Raw genomic sequence first — 22,110 nt, 5'->3', positions numbered from 1 at the left:
GGACTGAACCTGGACCACTAGGACTGATAAAGAGAAGGAGGACTGAGAAATTCTGGCTGCGGGTGTATTTCTTTATCATGTTTTAAAGCCCACGCCCGTGTGCGCCCGGCGCATAGATCTTCCTTCAATCTTAGTTGAATTACTAAGTAAAGTAAGCATTGGGTTAAAACACACAAACCCATAAATTAGACATATGCTCTTGTTTTCAAGCTAAGTAGATGCACCCACCCCACCTTCTCCCTGTAGGGGTGTTTCTTGCCTGCTCACTGGTTTAGGAAACACTGTATGGGGGTGTTCATCCACACGCTAAGCCGGAGAATTGACTTTTGGGGCCTGGAGAGATGGCTCAGCAGTTAAGAACACTTGTGGTTCTTCCAGAGGACCCAGGATTGGTTCCCAGCACCCGTTTGGGGTGACTCACAACGACGTGTAACTCCAGCAGACGTGAAGTGCTGCCCCCCCCCCCCCCCCCCCGCGTGCATGTGCACTCACAGATCCGCACGCATTCACGCGGGTTTTTGTTTGTTTGTTTTACAAGTTGGCTTTCATGAGCTATGGTTCAGCGGCAGCGCATCCCAGTCTGTACCAGGCCTGCTTTAGTCCGCGGCTGTGGGGAAGCTGTGTGCCCGAGGACTGTCAGGACAACATCGCCAGTGTCTCTCCTACAGGACCGCTGCAAGGGCTAGATGGCCACGGAGACATGGATGGACTGGACAGATTTTGCTTTAAATAAAAATGATGCTAAATTTTATCTCGTAGCTTCTATTTAGGTGATTTTAGTTTAGTTTTTATTTTTTTTTAAGTTGTAAAATTGGCAGACAGATGCAGGGGACAAACAGGAAATTCAGGACCACTGAGCTATTTTTGACAGTTTCAAATTAAGTTTGCAGCTGCCGCTGGTGTCAGAACTTAAATAACTTTGCTCTGCTAAAAAATAAATCCAAAACATATGGATTTCAGCAGATTCTATGTTTATTGTTGGTGCTTTTTAAGGAAAGACACAGCGGTCAAAAAGTTAGAAAGTTTCAAGGCTATGAAGACAGTCTCCCTTGTTGGCAGGAAAGTGATCACCATATCAGTAAGTTCTCTGTCCTCAAAACCTTCTGATGTTTTTATCTATTTATCTACCTATCTACCTACATCCCTGTCTGCCTACATCCTTGTCTGCCTGCCTGCCTGCCTACCTATGTAATCCTGGTTATCCTGGAACTCACTCTGTAGACCAGGCTGGTCTCAAACTCACAGAGATCCGCCTGCCAATGCCTCTCAAGTGCCAGGGTTAAAGGTATCTGTCCTCAAAACCTCCTGTTGCTTTGAATTTAGCAATAAAAGTAGTCTCCTTGCTAATGGATCAGAAGCAGTTTTGAGACCAGGTTTCAATTCTGTTTTCTTAATGACATTTATCATTTTATATAATTTATTTTTATTTTATCTACCTTGGTGTTTTGCCTGCATGCATGTCTGTGTGAGGGGGTCGGGTCCCCTAGAACTAGAGTTACAGTCAGTTGTGAGCTGCCACATAGGTGCTGGGATCTGAACCCAAGTCCTCTGAAAGAGCAGTCAGTGTTCTCAACTGCTGATCTATCTCTTCAGCCCTAATTACATTTGTTTTATTTTATCTTATCATAGTGTGTCCTCACATCATTGTGTATATGTGGAAGTCAGCCACAACTGGAGAATGTAGTTCTTTCTTTCTTCCAAATAGGTTCTAAGGAGCATCGGAGGTGGGTCCTGTAGTGAGTGAGCCTCAGAGGAGGGTCCTGATGTTGGTAGTGAGTGACCCTCAGAGGCGGGTCCTGGTGTGGGTAGTGAGTGAGCATAGGAGGCGGGTCCTGATGTGGGTAGTGAATGTCTTAGTTAGGGCTTCCGTCGCTGTGAAGAGACACCACCACCACAATTTGGTTGCTTACATTTTCAGAGGTTCAGTCCATTACCATCATGGTGCAACATGGCAGCATGCAGGCAGACATGGTGCTGGAGAAGTAGCCAAGTGTCTGACATCTTGCAGGCAACAGGAAGTAGACTGAGACACTGGTTGTGGTTTGAGCATATATAAGACCCAAAACCCACCGCCATGGTGACACACTTCCTCCAACAACACTACACCTAGTCCAACAAGGCCACACCTACTCCAACAAGGCCACACCTCCTAATAGTGCCACTCCCTTTGGGGGCCATATTCTTCTAAACCACCATAGTGAGACCGCTGAGCTCTCTAAAACAGGCGGATTATCGTTTCTGCGAGACTAGAACAAAGGCTTTCCAGGGTTGGAGCCATAGCAGGGCTGGAATGGATGTCTAAACCAACCAGGAGAAACAGGTAACAGGCTTCCACTTGGGTTTCCACAAGTCCAACCCTAGGGTCATTTCAGTCCAGAGGAAATGCCAAATTGAAAGGCTCCTTCCCTGGACTGTCCTTCAAAGCAGACAGCTTCCAGCCAACTTTCGAGTGTTTCACTTTGCAGCATAAATAGCCAAGAATCACTAGGAAATAGAAACAGAACCGATACCTTCCAGAGGTATCTAAGGAGGCTGAGGGAATTATAATATATAATATAATATATATTTGAGAAAGAAGTAACTGCAAACAAGAACAGGGTGCTACAAAAGAAGAGCTTTCATAAAAACAGAAGGGCTTACAGAGATAAAAAGTATAAATTATTCTGCAATTGAAACTCCAAATGTTTAGTTTAGGAATTCTGTGTTTAGTTTATTAAGTTGCATTGTCAAATTGGGAAGAAATACCTGAAGAAATAGAAATCTGTTTGCTAGAACTCTTAGAAGACACAACACAGTAAATCTCATAGAAAGTAAAATTAAGCAATCAGAAATGTGTGCCGGGAATGTGATGAGATCCAGCGTATAAATAAAAGCAAAAGAAAGAATGAATATTGTTGAAGAAATAATTCCAGAAACATGTGTGAACTTGAGGATATGAATTAATAGATTAATAGGGCCACAAAGTGGTGTATGTGCATTGCTTGAAAATAGACTCAAATCAGCGTGCATCATCAGAAAACACGAGAACACCAGGAACATGGAGTGTCCTACAGACTTTCAAAGATGGGGAGGGGGAAGAACCAAAGATCAGAATGACAATACAGGACACTAGGAGACAGTGGGTTACCTTCAGAATTCTAAGGAGGTATCAGTTTGGACATAGCAGTAAAGATTTCACCAAAAAGTATAATTTGAGGTTAAAGACAAAGGAAATCAGTGAGGTGGCTCAGGAAAGGGGCTCGCTGCCAAGCTAAACACTTGAGTTAGATCCTGAGTTGGCACTCACATGGTGGGAGGAAGGAGCCTAAAGACTGTCCTGTGACTCCCTCACACACACACATACACAGAGACACTCACACCCCCCTCTACAGATAAATAAGTAAATGTCATGTTGAAAAGATGAATAGGAGACTATTGAGACATGCACAGTCTTAACAAGTTTTCCTTATTTCCGTGGCAGGGGCATGGGACAGAGTGCATGAGGAGAGAGGAGCAGGCACAGGATGTCAGTGCTGCCTAGAGAAGTGGAGGTCACTGCTAAGGAAACAGTCAAATAGGCTTTCATTTGGGAAAAGATGGAAATTAGAAACCACTATTTTTCAAAACAAGACATTGTTTGCTTTTTTTTTTTTAGTTTTTTTTTTTTAAGTTTTTTTTTTCTGTGTAACTCTGTCTGTCCTAGAATTCACTCTCTAGACCAGGCTGGCCTCGAACTCACTGAGATCCACCTGCCTCTGCCTCCCGAGTACTGGGATTAAAGGCGTGCGCCACCACCACCCAGTTTGTTTGGATCAGAGGCACCCACATAAATGGTGGGCACAGTAGCATGCATTTGTAACTCTAGTGCTGGATTAGGGCGGGATCCGGGAAACTCATCGGCCAGTCAACCTAGGTAAGCCAGTGAGCTTCACATCAGTGAGAGACCTTATCTCAAAAATAGGCCTTTAATCCCAGTACTCGGGAGGCAGAAGCAGGCGGATCTCTGTGAGTTTGAGGCCGGTCTGGTCTACAAGAGCTAGTTCGAGGGCAGGCTCCAAAGCTACAGAGAAACCCTGTTTCCAAAAAACAAAAAAAATAAAAATAAAAAATATGGTCAAGAGCAATCAAAGAAGACACTTGACATCAACTTCTGCCTCCATACACAGACAGACACATGACGTATACACATACCACACATTTGCCCACATACACATCAAAGAGAGGCAGGGGGTGGGGGGACAATGAATATGGATGAGAATCCTAACTGGTGGAGAATTTAATAGTTTCTTGGCACAAAGGCATACACAGAGGAAAATACAGGGGAAATAGAAGACATTTTAAGTCCCAGAATAGAAAATATAGTTTCAGTGGCTAGAACCTGAACTAATTGCTTTTATGAGATCATAAATGTGTCTCGATTTGGGAGAATGCCATGCTATCGAACTATTTTATTGTGGTGATGATGTCTCGAAGGATTTGAGAATACCAAATGAATTTTCAGTGTTACAGTCTTGGGGGCTGCTGTGCACACTTCAGTGAGTAGCTTCCAGTGCACAATGAGATCGTATCCATGTTCTATTTTATAATAATCTTTAAAGGAGGCACACTAAGCTTCTAAGAGAGAGAGCGACATAGAAATGAGGAAATCATTAGAGGTACTTAAAGGAAGCAGAGGGTAAATGGCCTGTGGACCAAGAGCAGCTCTTACGTGCCCCAGCTCAGCAACTTAACAGCACTTTGTAGCCATCCAGATAGCAGATACTGAGTGACCCCTGTGCATAGGTATTCTTCGCCCACCGTATCAGTGAGCAAGTCAGATCAAACTCTTGCCTTTGTGAGCTTATCGTCCAGCAGGTAAGTTACGTGTAGGAGCAGACGCTAAACAAAAAGGCTATACAATTCGCCTCCGGCGTCATATTGCAGATAGGGACTGTGTGGGTCAGTAACCCCAGAAGGGTGAAGAACAGAGTTGGTGAAGGAATGCAGAGGGTGCTGTTCTCCATAGGAGTGGGGCGGGGCATGCGTATGACAGTCTGGTCATTTATTTTAGCACAGGGCATCAAAACCAGGCTTTGCCCCCTTTAGGCACATGTTTGTACACTCAGCTACACTCCAAACCCCTAAAATGATGTCTTGCCAAAAATAAATCCATCAGTCTCTCTGGAGTTTTTGCTGAGTCCTCATTTGGTCTAGGAAGAGAGCCCATCCCATCAGGCCCTGCTAGCACAGAACTGGGCACGAAGGAAAGAAACGGGGCCTGATTCGCTGACAGGCTCTAGGGTGAGTGGAGTGGCCGCAGGAAGCTGGATCCCCACACAATGAGACCTGCACCCCATCCTTAACAAAGGAGGAGGGCGTTTGCTTGTTTATAAAAGTCCTTGGTATCCAAGAGTGTACAGGTCTACCTTTGAGGGGAAAAAACAAACACCTTGTAAGTCAACTTTGATCCTAAACAAATGGGGCTCCTCCCCGCTGGCCTCCTGCTTGCTGAGTCTTTGTCTGGACATCCTGTGTGTGGTGTCTCAGACACACAGAGCTCTTCAGGCGCTGGTGAACCCTCGGGGTAAGCCTGACTATGAGTACTGGACCTCCACATCGCTTCCCTTGCGGACTATGATTTGACAAAATAGGGTCTGGATTTTGATTTTTGTTTGTCTGTATTTCAAGACAGAGTGTATGTAGCCCTGGCTTTCCTGGAACTTGCTCTGTAGTCCAGGCTGGCCTCGAACTCAGAGATCAGACTGTGTTTACCTACCAAGAGCTGGGATTACATTTGCCATCACCGCCGGGCCGGATTTTGATTTCCAAGGAATTTAAATAAGGCCAACCGAGCACAGCTCTAACACAAGCCCGGAACCTCAGAGGGCACTCAGCAGGTGCTGCTCTCGCCAGACCTCACCCTCTAGACTTCCTTGTTGCATCCTGCAGTCCAGGAGAGTTCTTTATTCTTATTTTTATCCGCATCTGCAGAAGTCACTTGGATACCTAGAGACTGGATTATTACAGACACCTTGCTGCCTCCCCCGCCACTCTCCCCAGTTCCATAATGTGTTCAAGGTGCGGTCTCTAAAACCAGCCTCCACTGCTCCATAGCCTCTACAATCTCCATTCCTTCACAGCCTCCACAGCCTCCTGGTCCTGGTAGAACCTACCTTCTTGTTTGTTTGTTTGTTTGCTTGCTTACTTGTTTTTTGAGGCAGGGTTTCTTTGTGTGTAGCCCTCGCTCTCCTGGAACTCACTCTGTAGACCAGGCTGGCCTCGAACTCAGAGATTTGCCTGCCTCTGCCAAAATGGGTGCCACCACCTCCCAGGAGTGAGAACCAATCTTTTGAGTATACAGTGTAAATGCTGGTTAGACAGACATCTCCCCTTGTTATCCCAAGAACAGAATCCAGTGCTCTTGACTCGCCCCGCTGCCTGGGCTTTGTCCCAGGCAGGAGGTGCTCTCAGAAGCTCTGCATGCATCACGGCGAGGGGTAAACACCACATCCTCTATGCTGGGCTGCTGCTTTTGAAGTGTGGTGAGCCTGCATTGGTGCCAACTGGAGGACTCCTTTGTTTTACAATGGTGAGACCCAGGAGCCTGCTGATAAGGCTTGGGACCCTAGTGTGAAAATGACCCTTTGAACTGAGAAGAGTTCTCCGATAAGCAAGCCACGACATTGTTGTCATAGGCCACATTCTGTTGGAGCTCGTTTACAGAGCAAGGTATGCCAATAAAGGCATTCCAGGTCCTTCTGCACAGACCCTGGACTTATTTTAAAGATGCCAGACTCCAGAAAGGTCTTTGGAAAAGTAGTCCTACATTAGAGGAATCAATCTATAGTTATTATTTTTAGAACCATTATGCCAGAAAGAAAATGCAAATGGAATGTATGCACGGGCTCTCTTTCTTCCCAAGAAAATGCACTGCTCTCTGCTCTGAAATCTTGATTATTTTTCACAGCTAACGGCATGGGTGATTTGTTAGTGGGGTGACTGGGAGGGAGGGAAGTCGTGATCAGATGATAAAGGGTAATCTTTCCCAAGCTGGCATTTCAGCCATAAGTGCTCTGTGTCTCAGGGAGTCTCGGGTTGTGCATCCATCACTGAGCCATACAGCCAACCTTTGTCCAGGTCCTCTCACGCTCAGGCTGCTGAGGTAGTGTTGAGATCCAGCCCCAAAGCCAGCACTCTGGTACTGTGTCCCCAGAGTTAGTCTCCCACCGCAATGCAACCACAGACAGCAAACCCTTTAATATGAAGAGGGAACAGAATGAGGGGCCAGGGTTGTGATGGGGTGCTGGAGCATTCCGCTGGAGCATTCCGCCCGGTACTGGAGTTGTCTTGGACTTTATTCTGAAGTCTGTTTTAAATTCAGGGTTCATTCTGCCTTTCCAGCAGCTCTTTGGGAGTTTGTGTCCGAGGGTGCTTTCCAGCTTTGCCTCGTCTGAGTCTAAATGCATCTCTAGACAGTCTCCCAAAATAGAATTTTCCATTCCAGACTGAGAAACTGGAGCTGAGATGGAGATTTGGGGTAAATGCCATTGAACTCCCATTTGAAGTTGGAAACTCTCAGGACAGAGAACCGCTGGGTCTGCCCACTCTGTCCTGCAGGCCTTTGACTGGCTACCCTGGAGTCAGGGCTAGCACCCCCAGGTGGCTGCACTCCCAGGGAGTAGATGGGATTGCCTCTAGTGTAGCAGTCGACTTTAGCCAGCTCCCCCATGTAGTACACCTGCCTGCCCTCCTTTCCCCCAGCTCCCCTGCATACAAGCCCTCCGTCCCCCAAGTCCCCCTGTACACCTGCCCTCTGTTCCCCCAGCTGCCCATGTACACCTGCCCTCCTTTCCCCAGCTGCCCATGTACACCTGCCCTCTGTTCCCCCAGCTGCCCATGTACACCTGCCCTCTGTTCCCCCAGCTGCCCATGTACACCTGCCCTCCTTTCCCCAGCTGCCCATGTACACCTGCCCTCCTTTCCCCAGCTGCCCATGTACACCTGCCCTCCTTTCCCCAGCTGCCCATGTACACCTGCCCTCTGTTCCCCCAGCTGCCCATGTACACCTGCCCTCTGTTCCCCCAGCTGCCCATGTACACCTGCCCTCCTTTCCCCAGCTGCCCATGTACGCCTGCCCTCCTTTCCCCAGCTGCCCAGTGTACACCTGCCCTTGGTTCCCCAGCTCCCCATGTACACTTGCCCTCCATTCCCCAGTTGCCCCGTGTACACCTGCCTGCTGTTCTTAGCAACAGCGTGTTGGCCTAAGTCATCTCCTGCATGTACCATTGCCCTCCATTCCTCGGTTTTGTAAAGAATTCAGGAAATTCCAGGACTCCCAGCCTGCAGACCTGAGGAACCAACCACCTGCCATTTTGTGGGATAAAAACACAAGTCCAGAGGGCGGAGGTCTTCTAGCAGTTAGTGGCAGAGACAGACCCACAAGCCAAGGCCAGCCCTTCCCCTCAGCCACAGAGAGAATCGGGACTTAGGACTACAGCCTCCTAAGAACCGGAAGCCACCCTCTCTTCCTGACCCCTCCCCTTCCCTTCCATCACTGACACCTGTCTTCCCATCCATTTGAGACCAGGTGTTTGCTGAATGCTCTGCCCAAAGCAAGTTTCACTGCTGATGATTGACTGTTTGACGCTCTAAAGCAGTGGTTCTTGACCTTCTTAATGCTGCGACCCTTTAGTGCAGTTCCTCGTGTTATGGAGACCCCAACCATACCATCATTTTTGTGGCTGCTTCATAACTGATTTTTGCTACTTTCGTGGATCGTAATGTCAATACCTGATATGCAGGATATCCGATGTGGCAGCCCTGTGACCTACAAGTTGGGGAACCGCTGCTCCAAGCGACAGGAACGCTTTCTGTGAAGCAGTCCTTTGTCCTGGGGTGAGAGTGAGCTTTCTGACTGGGAACATGCTGTAACCCCATGTATAAAACTTGGGCCCAGACCTATAAAGGTTAACCTTAGTGCTGCAGGGGAGATTTATGATCGCCTCAACTCACTTTTTCCTTTCTCCTCCAAACAGTAGCTTGTTTGTGTGAACAACCTTATGCATGATATTTGGACCTACGTGACTTTTAAGCCAGTGTTCGAGGTGGAAGGTGAGTGTACTCTCATAGGAAAGTATGCTGTGCTAAGGTTGTGACTGAATAAGGGTCACAATGTCTGTAAGCTTATCGATCTCCCGTAATTATGGAGGATCCATTACAAAGATACAGTGTTGGGCTGACCCTCCACCATTTCCCCTCTCCCGTTTCCTCCTTCCTCCTTAGAATTGTATTCTCTATGCTTTCCACTTCCTACCATTAACCATTATAACAGATTATTTTCATGAGTTCTTAGAAAGGCAGTAACCGTGCTTCCGTTGTGATGAAAATGAATTTTCTCTATCATTTGTTTATCAAGCTAACTTGTAAAACTTCACGAGTGACACGCTGGCGGGTTGATTCAAACAAAACTGGCTTCATTGTAGCTCCTGTCTTGATACAAACTGTAGAAGCAGGCGCCGTCATCTTAGCCCACTGCGTCTCCTCAGAAAGGTTCTCTGGCTAACGAGCCCACGTTAGGACGGTCTGTGGAATGACTGAAGCCAGCTCTAAGCGCATGTCTAGCCTGGCATTTGGCTGGCCATGGCCATCTTCTGTTTCTGCGTGTTAAGTCAGCACACAGGCTGCGGCTTTGTAAAGCCTCAGTCAGCATCACTTAGGCCACGCACTTGGCTCAGTGCGGTGCTGCTTTCAAAGGCGGCATGGTGGGGATTTGAGGTTAGTTCTTCCAGAAGATTCTTCCTTCCAGTAATAGGATAATAATAGCTCAAAAAAAAATTACATGTAATAAAACAAACCAGGCCAAACAAGAGAAGAGCTCCCGACTGGTATAAGAAGAAAGGCAGATGAGATTATAACCGGGGGGGGGGGGGGGGAGGTAGAATTAGAACCAAATGGACTCATTTGTCAGTGGTCCATTCTAGGGGAGCTGCAGCTTGCTGAGCAGGAGACCCTGTCTGTCTTCTGTCTGGACAATACATCCAATCCCGGTGAATGGGTGTATGCCCCAATCCAAAAGGCTCCAAACCTCTTTTCAGCTTTCATCTCTAAGGGTCATGTGTTTTATTGCTTTGTGCTTTGTGTTTATAACTTGATCTGCGTTAGTATTATCACCGAATAGTTCCTTCCCCCAAATGACAGGTGATCTGCTTGTTGTTTGTCCATATGTCGAGCCATTAGTGAAGACTGTGCAGTCGGGGACACATCACCCTGGAGCCTTTGTGTTCATCCGTCCTCAGCAGGACAGAGGTTCACTGATGCCCACGGAGGCGGCGCTTACCTCCGAATAGACTGTATTGGGACGTACATGTAGTCCCAGCTCCTTGGGAACTGAGAGGGGAAAAGATTCCTTCAACTCAGAAGCTGGAGTCCAGACTATGTAAAAAGAAGAAAGGGAAAGGGAAGGAGCTAACCCTTCATTTTGCCAGTGGAAGCAGTAACCAAAATACATTAATTTTTTTTTCTCAAAAATCCACTGAACTAAAAGCCAAAGGTTTCCAAAAAACAAACCAAAAAAAAAATGATGTTGAAAAAAAATGGAGCTAAGTGGAAGCTCAAAGTTAATCAACAGAACTTAGCTTCGAACGATGGCTGTGTTTCTAGAAAAGAGGGGTAAAAATAAAACTGAAAGTGCTTTAAGGGAGCTGTAAAAAATGGAACTTTATGCATAAGAAATGTGCTGAAATTGCAGAAACTGCCTAAGTAAAATTAAGCATTGCCTGTCTCTAAAATGGTGGCTTTGATATTAAGATGATGAAATGGCTCTGAGTTCTAAATCTCACATTTCATGTTTTTTTTTTCTTAACCCCCTTTTTGCCAACATTTTGGGAAAGTTCTGTGCATGAAAACCAGTACCACAAGCAGCGTCAAAAGAGCGGTCCTCCTAACCCACTGAGGAGAGGCCGCCTTCCACTTGAGAAAGACTTTCATTGTGGCTAAGATGGGTGAGATTCCTCAGGTGATTTATGCTTGCGGACGGTTTCAGGAGAGGAATGAGGTTTACTCGTCACTGTGAGGGCTTTGTGGGAAGACACGCTGGGGTCCTGGAAGAAAGTTGCAGGTACCAGCTACTGACTGTAATTTTGAAGATGCTCTTGGCTCTTATGCCACAAATGTGCCGCTTTGTTAGAGCTGGTAACGAAAGCTGATGTCGTCTGTAAACCAGTGGTCCCTAAGCCAGTCACAAACTGCAGTTTTCTGTGGAGAGTCTATGGAATACAAGCGTATGCATCACAATTCCGACTCACCGAGCACATGGGATACGCTGGAGACTTCTGTGTTGTGTGAGAGGCTTCCCACGTGATGCTCCCGTTGCTAGCTCAGGGAGTGCCTACTATGGTCTGATAGCTAGCAATAAAGACAAATCACTTCCCAGCTACCATATCTGACACCCAGTTCTCTTGCCCATATTACAAACAGAAATTTTTCCACAGAAGTGGTGGTTTTGCCTTTGCCCAGGTTGACTCTGAACTCTTGGGAATCAAGCAATCCACCTGCCTCCACTTCCTGAGTAGCTGGGACTACAGGTATTAGGCAAATCCAAATAAAGATATTTAATCATTTTATAGACATTTTTGGAATACCTGTGCAGGACCAAACAATCCCACCCTTGTTGAATCACTGTTCCTCAGCCCACAACACATGGGTGCCTTCATGTGCATGTACAGTTATGCATGCATGCACACACACACACTACATACCTCCAGGGAAACATGGAGGAGTGGTGGTTGGTAGTGTATGCACTGTCATGCATGCATGCACACACACACACTACATACCTCCAGGGAAACATGGAGGAGTGGTGGTTGGTAGTGTATGCACTGTCATGCATGCACGCACACACACACACACACTACATACTTCAGGGAAACATGGAGGAGTGATGGTTGGTAGCCTTTTAGATCATGAGCTATGAGGTGGCCCCGGAAGCTGAGCAGCCATGCAGTCCTGCTTGCATGAGAAGAATAATGAAGGGCTGGAGAGATGGCTCAGTGGTTAAGAGCACTGACTGCTCTTCCAGAGGACCCAGGTTCAATTCCCAGCACCCACATGGCAGCTCACAACTGTCTGAAGATCTAGTTCCAGGTGATCTGATGCCATCACACCAATGCACATAAAATAAAGTTAAATAAACCAGAAAAAAATATTTTTTTAAAAAAAGAAAAGAATAATGAAATGCTAACTAGAAAAAAAAGAGATATTTGAAGGTGAATGCTGTCTAGATGGCTGATGGATTTCCTTTCGGAGTGGCTGTCACTCAGGTGTTTAGTTGCATTCCTGCTTCTCAGGAGATACCTGTGCGCTGCCTGCAGATCATTGCTCTCCCACCAGCTGTGACCACCTTCCCCATCGGGAGGCAGCCCCAGTGACCCAGGTAGCTCAGATCCTCTGCTAGCTGGGTGTGGTCATTGGCGGTAGATATCACTGGATTCCCAGCTGGGGTGGTCTCCTTAAAGTCTCTCGAAGCCCAAGCTGAGTTTCCCTGTTCTCTGCCCGTGCCATTTCCTCCCTGGCTCAATGGGACAAGTCCAGGAACTTGCCTGACTCTACAGATTGTGCTTTCGGCTCCCCAGCTTCCTGGGTCTCTGAGTGTCCTCCTATTTTATGACATTTTCCCTCAAATCCTTCTTTTCCTCATCTTGCTTCCTCCGTTTAAGAAAACTCACATTCCCTTGTCATCTACTAACGTTTAGAATTCTAAAAGCCACACTTGATCTTTTTGTAAAGATAGAGTGGGTTTTTGTTGTTGCTGCTGATGTTTTCTTTCTTTCTTTCCTTCCTTTCCTTTCCTTTCCTTTCCTTTTCTTTCTCTCTCTCTGTCCCTTTCTTTCTCTTTCTTTCTTTCTTTCTTTCTTTCTTTCTTTCTTTCTTTCTTTCTTTCATTCCTTCCTTCCTTTCCTATCTTTTTGTAAAGATAGAGTGGGTTTTTGTTGTTGCTGCTAATGTTTTCTTTCTTTCTTTCCTTCCTTTCCTTTCCCTTTCTTTCTTTTCTTTCTTTCTCTCTCTCTGTCCCTTTCTTTCTCTTTCTTTCTTTCTTTCTTTCATTCCTTCCTTCCTTCCTTTCCTATCTTTTTGTAAAGATAGAGTGGGTTTTTGTTGTTGCTGATGATGTTTTCTTTCCTTCCTTCCTTCCTTCCTTCCTTCCTTCTTTCCTTCCTTTCTTTCCTTTCTTTCTCTCTCTCTCTGTCCCTCTTTCTTTCTCTCTCTCTTTCTTTCTCTCTCTCTCTCTCCCTCTTTCTTTCTTTCTTTCTTTCTTTCTTTCTTTCTTTCTTTCTTTCTTTCTTTCTTTCTGCTAGTCTGGAACTTGCCACGTAGCCAAGACTGGGCTGGAACTCACAACAATTCCCCTGCTTCAGCCTCCCGGAGTGTTGGGTTACTCTCCTGCTCAGTGACCCTCACTTAGGGGTATGTGTAGATAGGCCTTCTCTAGGATGTGTGGTGATCTGCATTGTGATGTTCTGTTTGGGGGAAATTCCAGGGATTTTTAGTGTGTCTTAATTTCTTTACTACCCAGCAGGCTGGAGAACCTATTCCCTTGTGTAAACCAGCGTGAGGGGAGTCTGAACTTGCTCACCCCAGGTGGGAGTAACTGAGCCAGGACTTCACAAGATAAGTAACAGGTGTGAGGTGTTGCCAGCAGGCCCTTCTCTTTGACAGCTGAATTGAGCCATAAAAGTTGGGAATGGTTTATGCAGGTCTGCAGGAGTCCAGGTACAGATTGTTAATCCCTGGCTTAGAATGTGCTGATTTCACGTGGGAATGCTTGAAATGAATTTTTATTGTGGCTCTTATCTTTGGCCTAGGTGAAAATGTTCAGATTGCCCCATAAGTCAAAATTAATTTAGCTTACCATTATCCACGGATTTCACTTCTTTTGTTTGCTGTTGAGTAGAATCAGAGTTCATTATGATCATATGTTTCAATTTATGCTTTAAAGTACTACAAGATGGCCAGTCCCGGGGATGAGAACCCTTTCCGCCATCTTTAATTTCAGAGTAACTGCGAAGTCCGCACAGTCTTCTTCCAAACTGGATTTTGCTGCAGAAAAGCAAAGCAAAGCAACATGTGGTTTGTGTGTCTGCTAAGTCTCCTTAGCCTGGCTTGCATTAGGAAGCTGTGGAAGCTGAATCCAAAAGCTCTCTAAAGAAAGGTCCCGCAGGGAAGGAAGGACACAGCAAGGAGAGACAGCTGAACCCCTCTAGAAAAGCACATTCCAGTATAAAGTGTGGGTCCTTGGTAGTTGGGAGTAGAGAACAGAAAAATAAGTCATTTTAAAGAGTCACACCTAAGGCATACCCCAGTTAAGCAGATCTCAGCTTTTCCCTTTGAGAACCATTCTGAAAAAAAAAAATCATTTTTTTTTCTTGGTTTTCCAAGACAAGATTTCTCTGTAGCTTTGGATCCTGTCCAGACGCTCGCTCTGTAGACCAGGCTGGCCTTGAACTCAGCCTCCTGAGTGCTCCGATTAAAGGCATGCACCACCTCCCAGCATAAAACCATTTTAAAAGACAAAAAAAAAAAAAAAGACAGAAAACAAAAACCCTAACTATCCGTGATTCCCAGGCCTTCCTCTGCATTAACTGCTGGCCCCTCAGCTACTCTAGGAAAATAAAACACGGGCTGCTATGGTTGCTCAGTGGTTAGAGCACTGGCTGCTCTTCCAGAGGAGCCAGGTTTGATTCTTAGCACCCACATGGCGGCTCCCAGTTGACTGGAACCGCAGGATCAGGGATTCTGCAGCCTTCTTTGACCTCTGTGAGCGCTGGCTGCATATGGTGCACTGCATAGACATGCACGCAGGAAGATGCCCAGGCACGCACCATAGTCATAATAGCTAAATGTAAAATGAAGACGGCCACCAGGAACCTCCAGTGAGCGTTGTGGCTGCCACACCTGCAGAAGGCTACTAGAGACAACTTGGCATAGACGAGCCTGCTTTCTCCTCATTTCTCCCAGCAATGCCAGTGGCGGCGGCAGACACTTCCCCACAATGCCAAAAGGGCTCACGGTCCAGGTTAACGCACGTCTGGTTATTTAGGATGCCTTTGCGCCTTGTAGTCCCATCCTAAGGTTATTATTATATATCTCCACTGTCCCAGGTGTTAATCCATGAGGTCGTCCTGTTCCCTTTCCTCAAGAACTTCTATAAGCACCAGAAACAGAATGACATATACTATATTCTCACTTACCTGCCTGTATTAAAAAGCATACTGCACAGCTAGCCAGGTGGTGGCAGTGCAAACTTGAACCCCCGCACTCAGGAAGTAGAGCACTCAGACAGATCTCTGAGTTCAAGGCCAGCCTGGTCTACAAAGCGAGTTCAGGATAGCCAGGGCTGCACAGAGAAACCCTGTCTCAAAAAGACCAAAACAAACAAACAAAACTGTCATACTGCACTTCGTGAAAGGAGTAAGAATCAGATGCGTGTCATTTTAAAGAATCCTGGAATAGCATGAAGATGCTTCTTGGTACTGCTTATGTAACTAAAGGAAAAAATACATATATTCACTTACTTGTTTTGTGCACGGATGTATGCATGTATATGCATGCTCATTTGCACACAGATGCACATGGGAGTGCATACAAATGCATATATGTGTATATCTGTGGAGGTCAGGGGACAGACGTGGGTATGCTTCAGTTGCTGACTGCCTTGCTTTATTGGGATAAGGGCTCTCACTGACCCGCTAGCTAAAGCACCAGCTGGACTGGCTAGGCAGTGAGTCTCAATCCTCTTATTGCATTATCCCAATGTATGGGCACCCCCATTCTGATTTTTAAGTGTGGGCTCCAGGAACCTAACTCAGGTCCTCATGTTTTCAAGGCAGTACCTTACCGGTTGAGCTTCTTCCTAGTCCTGACTTTTTTATTTTTTTGTTTTTTGAGTGGTAGCTCCCTCTGAAGAGGCTGTTTAACCATATTGTCAGATCCTTCCAGAGAAACATACATCAGCTGAGAGGTGGATCCCTATGAGTTCAAGGCCAGCCTGGTCTACAAGAGCTAATTCCAGGCCAGGCTCCAAAGCTACAGAGAAACCCTGTTTCGAAAAACAAACAACCAAAAAGTATCCCTTCCATCCTAAAATGCAGTACGGCATAAGGCATAAAAACCACCCTGGACTTTGCCGGCACTCTTCACTCAGCTGCTCCTTACTCTCAGACACACTCCCCAAAAGTAGAAGGTTGGGGAGGTAGCTCAGCTGTGGAGCACTTGGCTAGTTCACTTGAAGCCTACATGGGATCCCATCGTAACACCCTGCACCTTGTATAAGATATACAAGGCAAAGCATTTCAGAGGTTCCCAGGATCCTATTAGATGGTACTGTGAGGAGACTAAAGACCTTAAAAAACGATTGGTCATAGCTGTGTGCCTTCGTCTGTTCTGTCAGCAACACTGTAATCAGTCTTAAACTCCCGCCAGAGTTTATATGGAAGGACGTGGATTCTCCAGGAGCCTACATTCCCATCCTTACAGGCTCCTGTTATTTAAGCCTGTCTACTGTCAATTTATGGTGGGCATCTTGTTGCCAGAACTGCCCAAAGGCCCTTCCAGACAGCTTATTGATTCTATTGCACTTTCTTAATTGTCTCAACTGAAGAATGTTAGTTGATTTTTTAAAAAAAAAAAGTATTATAGTCCTATGACTTGAACTGTAATCAATTTTATCTGACAAGTGTTTATGGCTGCATTATTTCAGTGTCTTTGACTTTCGGGAGATCATATGAGGTGGCAGAATGGGTTATACATACAGAGTCTCAGTGGAACAGATCTTGAGGTCTGTCCCTTGTCCCACATAATCTGACTTTTTGAGTTGAGGAGGTGATGGGTGAGCCACTGACTACATGCAAGAGTGATATCTCAGTGAGAACATAGGACGCACTGATACTGGCTGTCACGAAGAGGCCATAGGACATCTGTCATGCAGAGATCTCAGTAAGCCAGTTGTGTTGTGCTGGGACAATCCGATGTGTGTATGCAGAGATCAGAATGGCCAGTCAGCTTCAGAAATGCAAGGAATGTCCACCATCAGGGAGGCGTTCCTGCTGTTATTTGCCTTAGAGCTACACAAATGTTTGGTTCCACAGGTCAGCAAAGTCATATATTATCAGTGAGCTGCCCTAAAGGAGGCTGACAGCTGCTGCTTCGTTATCAGTGGAAATAACCTGGCATGTGGATTTCTAGAATATTCTTCTATGTTCTAGTGCTGCTGCTAAGGGAAAAAGTTAGGGAAGGTAAAACATTTTACCTAGCCGTTTTTTAGTTCCCCGAAAAGAAAAGGCTGTGCCAGGTCTTCAGGGCTCACCACCAGGGTGTGGATGACGTCTAAAGTTCCCAATCAGCCCACACTCCACCTGTAACACCCACCCACCAGTGTCTCCGCAGTAAGCATCGTGAAGAATGTGCACACAGCCATCTTTCTCTGCCAACACCTTTGTAGTAATAGGAGCGGCGGGGCTGCGTCCCCAGCACCCCAGCCGCCTGGCTAGCTTATGCCCTGAAATAACAACACACAAATTGTATTCATTTAAACACTGCTTGGCCCTTTAGCTCTAGCCCTTACTGGCTAATTCTGATATCCCGATCAACCCATCTCTAATAATCTGTGAGCACCGGTCTTACCGGGAAAGATTCAGCATGTCTAACCTGGCGGCTTGCTTCATCGGTGCGTCTGCCCGGAAGAGTGGAACATGGTGTCTCTACTCCAGAGAGCAGAGCTGTCGAGTCTGAGCTCACTTCCTCTTCCTCCCAGCATTCTGTTCTGTTTACTCCACCCACCTATGTTTTAACCTATGAGGGCCAAGCAGTTTCTTTATTGCTTAACCAATGAAATCAACAGATTGATAGACACTCCCACATCACACCTTCCACCCGTAGCCGAGTTAGTAGCCATGTTTGCCTCCGCCTAGGCGCTCTTTATTGTCACTGTTCGAAGCCCTGTGAGATGGTTACTGGTCTCCTATGGCTTTGCATTTCCCTTTTGTGTCTGGGAAAATCTTTCAGTGTAGTCCATACCTATCTGCTAGTGGTCTACGGGTAGTCTTAAAGCCTTGCATCTGAAGCAGCGTCCAGGGCTGGATTGGACAGTTGTTCCCGGAGGATCCTTCTACTCTCCGCCTCAGAATGTAGTGACTCTTGCGACCTTCTAGGAAATGAGTCTCCTGCTGCCTCCCTTGCTTCTGCACCTCACCTACATTAACCATGTTATCCAGTCCCCTTCATCCTTGTGTCTTCATTGAGCACTGTGAGCTCTCAAAAGCATCCAGGTGGGATCGCAGATAAGATAGATATGGATAGAATGCCCGGCTGACCTTTTTCTTCTTGGCAAGAGGCTTTTAGCGGCTTGACCTAATTCTTTGCCGAGGCCCATCTGAAAATAACATGCTTAGTTACAGTACCCAGTCAGGGTGCTCAAAGATAGCCTGCCTGGGTTTTCGCCTCTCTTGGCTGGTGGAGAGTTGAACTAGCAAGCAGGAACAGATGATGCACAGAACTCTCTCAAGCAAGTAGTGCATGGCCCAAGACTGCAAACATCCTGTAAACTCACGTTTGTCAGGTCAGGAAATGCTGTGACTTGGGCATTTCATTGAAATATGGCTGGATTGCAGACCATACCAACCACCACCACCTCACACCCTCTCATTCCCAGTGCCATTTGAGCCTCTGCCGTGGGACTCAATCTTCGTGGACTTTGCTGACTACTTGAAGAGGGTGGGCCAATCTCTTTCATAGCGATGGGCTTGAACTCTTTACCCTGTGGTGTGTAAACATTGTAATTCATTTTATTTTATGTATATGAGTATTTTACTTGCATGTATGTGCACCATACACTTTTGGTGCCCTTGGAGGTCAGAAGAGATGGGGAGAGCCCCTAGGTCTACAGATGGTTGATAGCTGCCACGTAGGTGCAAGAAATAGAACCTGGATCCTCTACAAGAACAGCCAGGGCTCTTACCATCAAGCCGTCTCTCCAGTGCCAAAGTATTATATTTTTTAAAGATTTATTTATTTGTTATGTGTACAGCATTCCATGTATGCCTGCACACCAGAAGAAGGCACCAGATCTCATTTTGGATGGTTGCGAGCCACCATGTGGAATTGAACTCAGGGCCTCTGGAAGAGCAGTAAGTGCTCTTAACCTCTGAGCCATCTCTCCAGCCCCCTAAGTATTATATTTTAAAGGTGATGTGTTTTGTTTTGTTTTTTGAGACAGGGTTTCTCTGTGTAACAGCTCTGACTGTCCTGGAACTCGCTCTATAGACCAGGCTGGCCTAAATCTCACAGAGATCTGCCTGCCTCTGCCTTCTGAGTGCTGGGATTAAAGGAGTGCACCACCACGGCCTGTCTGGCTTCCAGTTCTCATGAGGCTGTACCCTGGCTAGAGGTGATTATTAAATGGAGAGAAACTTAGAGTTTAGACACGTAAATCCTTCTGGTGGCCTTGAGTTCTGTCTCTCCTGTAGCCGTTTGAAGCTAGAGGCTCACATCAGGGCTTAGCTTTAGTTCCCTCAAAAGCCATGGGAGTGTGCTGTCTCACCTTGGAATGCCAGGCACGTCGGGCACCTCTTACCCCTGCACCCCAACCCTATGCATTGGGGAGCTATAGTCTAGCCCCCTGGAACACCTTCCTCAGGCGAGGCCCTGCCTCCCCTGGTCTTGACTGTTGTGGTAGTTTTCTGGCTCTTCTCATTTGCTGTTCTGGGTTCTTGGCCCTGTTCTCGTCACCCCTTCTAACAAGAAGGCATATGTGCCAGCCAGTCTTCTGCGGAAGCGTCTGTGGCTCCCCCTGCCCTGGAAGGGCTGCACAGATGCCCACACCTGGGTCTGCCTTTGGACACCCTTTCTAGTACCTCCACCTCCCTCGACCTTTGATGGCTCACCTCAGTCCAAAGCTATTCCTGCCTCAGTGCCGCTCAGGCGAGCATCCTGACACCCCACTGTCACTCTGCTTCATCTTCTCTTGATGTCTTGCTTGTTTGATAAACAGAATCGTAAGATGGTAGTTACCAATGGAACTACCTTCCTCTAAGAAAGGCTGTCAGCTTTGTGCTCTTTATATTCTCTCAGTATTTTGCTGTGTGTGTATTCTAAGTTCTCAGCCAAACACTGTGATCGTGATACCTGGATATAGCTTGGATAATGTGCCAGGGTACAGCCCCTCCAGTACTTTTGGAAGGTTTCTCCTTAATTTCTCCACGTCAGTAGTTTTTCTTGGGGGTGGGATTTTGAGACAGGGTTTCTCTGTAGCTTTGGAGCCTGCCCTCGAACTAGCCCTTGTAGACCAGGCTGGCCTTGAACTCACAGAGATCTGCCTGCCTCTGTCTTCCGAGTGCTGGGATTAATGGTGTATGCCACCAACACCCAACATGACGGTAGTTTTTCAGTAGTGAACTTTAAAGATGTTTGTAATAAACCCCAGACCCAAAAGGAGCTAAGGTGGTTGAGGGTCAGAATCAGTGGCAACTCTCTCAATTATACTGGACACAAGTTTGTTTGCCCGACATATCTTCGGGTGTGAAAAGAAGTCCCCGAGAGTAGTTGGGAGTGAAGGGCAGAGAAGGCCACGGTGGCTGCTGGTTTTCACTAGTGTTATCTGAACAACCATCTGGAAGGTACCCCAGATCTATATTCTTCACCCAGCTGTGCTGAGGTCTCCGAACAGCCCCTCTCTAAGCGGGGATAAATGTCTAAGCGGTGACCAGCAGTCAAGCACTTAGACTGAAAAAACACCGCCATAGCAAGAGCCAGGAGAACCGATGGAATGCTGGGAGCAGGCAGCTTGGCATGGAGCAGCATGGTTGGGGTTTGTGTGCGCGGGGAGCAGTGGGCCGGACTTTCTCAGAGCTACATCACCTTCCTCTGTTTCTGTGTCAAATGATCTGCTTTACCTGGAGAAAAAAAAATGGTTTGTGCTCCACCCCTAGAAGTTTTAAAATTGACCTGAGACTGGCATTTTAGAGATGGGCCACTCACCATGACAAAGACTAACCTTAGAGAAGTGATCTGTCCCAGTGTTGGCAAGTACCTGCGGAGAGAATGGGCTTTTAGCTCCCTGATGACAAACTTTGTGCACCAGGGTACTTTGAAGTGAAGATGGCCCCGCTCGCTGAAGGAGGGGTGGGGGCGGGGGCTGGGTTGCTGGGAGGTTTGGAGTCATAAATACAATGGAATGGGGTGTAGAAACTGTTGAGGAACCAGTGCTCTCTAATCATGATGCTTTCAATATAATCAAAGGGTAAAGAAAGTAATTGGAGACCTTGTGAAGCTGAAACTTATCATAAACCTCCATAAATGCCCCTAACTCCAGAAAAAAACCTTGCCACCTGCCTTCCAGCCCTTCCCTGGGGTGGAGCAGGCTCAGCTAACAGGACTGAGAACTTCCAAAGGCTCAGTGGTCTCCCAAGCCACGACAGAAACACGTGGTACCAACTTGCAAGGATGAGACAGCTTACTTACAGTTACCCCTCCAGCGTTTGACTTACTGATCTGGACAAGAATTGTGACTGATTCTACAGGATGTATGGTTTGGGGACTCTGTTCATTGTGAAAAAACCAAATCACTGTCCTACGCCATGCCTCTACCAGAGACTAAAATCCTACTTGTTTTGTTAACTGCTTCTCAAAGTTAGGTGGATGCGGTGACATGGTGACCACTGCAGCCAGTCAGTCACACCCGTTTGCTATTTTCAAAGACTTCTGCTCGGGAACGTTCTTGCCCTGATCACTGGCATTTCATCTTTAATGCCTTTAAAATGTTTTGAAATCAAGAGCAACACAGCCTTAAAGCCAAGAAGGGTAGTCTGCGCTTCGCTACTATGTATGCATGCGTGCATGCTTGCATGTGGTGTGTGGGTAGGTGTGCTCACCTGTTCACGGCCATGTGGAGGTCAGAAGTGGACACTGCTTGTATTCCTCTATGGCTCTCTGCCTTGCTTTTGAGACAGGGTCTCTCACTGGACCTGGAGCTTGTGGTCTCAACCGGACTGGCTGGTTGGTGAACCCCTAGGACCTGCGTGTCCCAGCACGAAGGTCCCGATGTGCATGGCCACAGTTGGCTTTTTACATGCATGCTAGGGATCCCAAATTCTGATCTTCATG

General features: G+C 46.7%; 1 protein-coding gene across 3 annotated transcripts in view; it reads left to right on the top strand.

The window, feature by feature from the left end:
- The window catches only part of Prickle1 (prickle planar cell polarity protein 1), a 92,590-nt gene that overhangs the window by 48,087 nt on the left and 22,393 nt on the right, over positions 1-22,110 (top strand). Inside the window, exon 1 of one of the 3 annotated variants that reach the window (XM_075960436.1) lies at positions 9,006-9,069. The exons of the other annotated variants lie outside the window; for them this stretch is intronic. The gene's annotated coding sequence lies outside the window, so the exon portion shown is untranslated. Of the gene's footprint in view, positions 1-9,005; positions 9,070-22,110 lie in introns of those variants that run through there. 3 annotated transcript variants of the gene reach the window in all.

The sequence above is a fragment of the Microtus pennsylvanicus genome, chromosome 2, assembly GCF_037038515.1.
Source record: "Microtus pennsylvanicus isolate mMicPen1 chromosome 2, mMicPen1.hap1, whole genome shotgun sequence".
NCBI classification, from domain to species: Eukaryota; Metazoa; Chordata; class Mammalia; order Rodentia; family Cricetidae; genus Microtus; species Microtus pennsylvanicus.
This window is presented reverse-complemented; position numbering and strand designations above follow the sequence as displayed.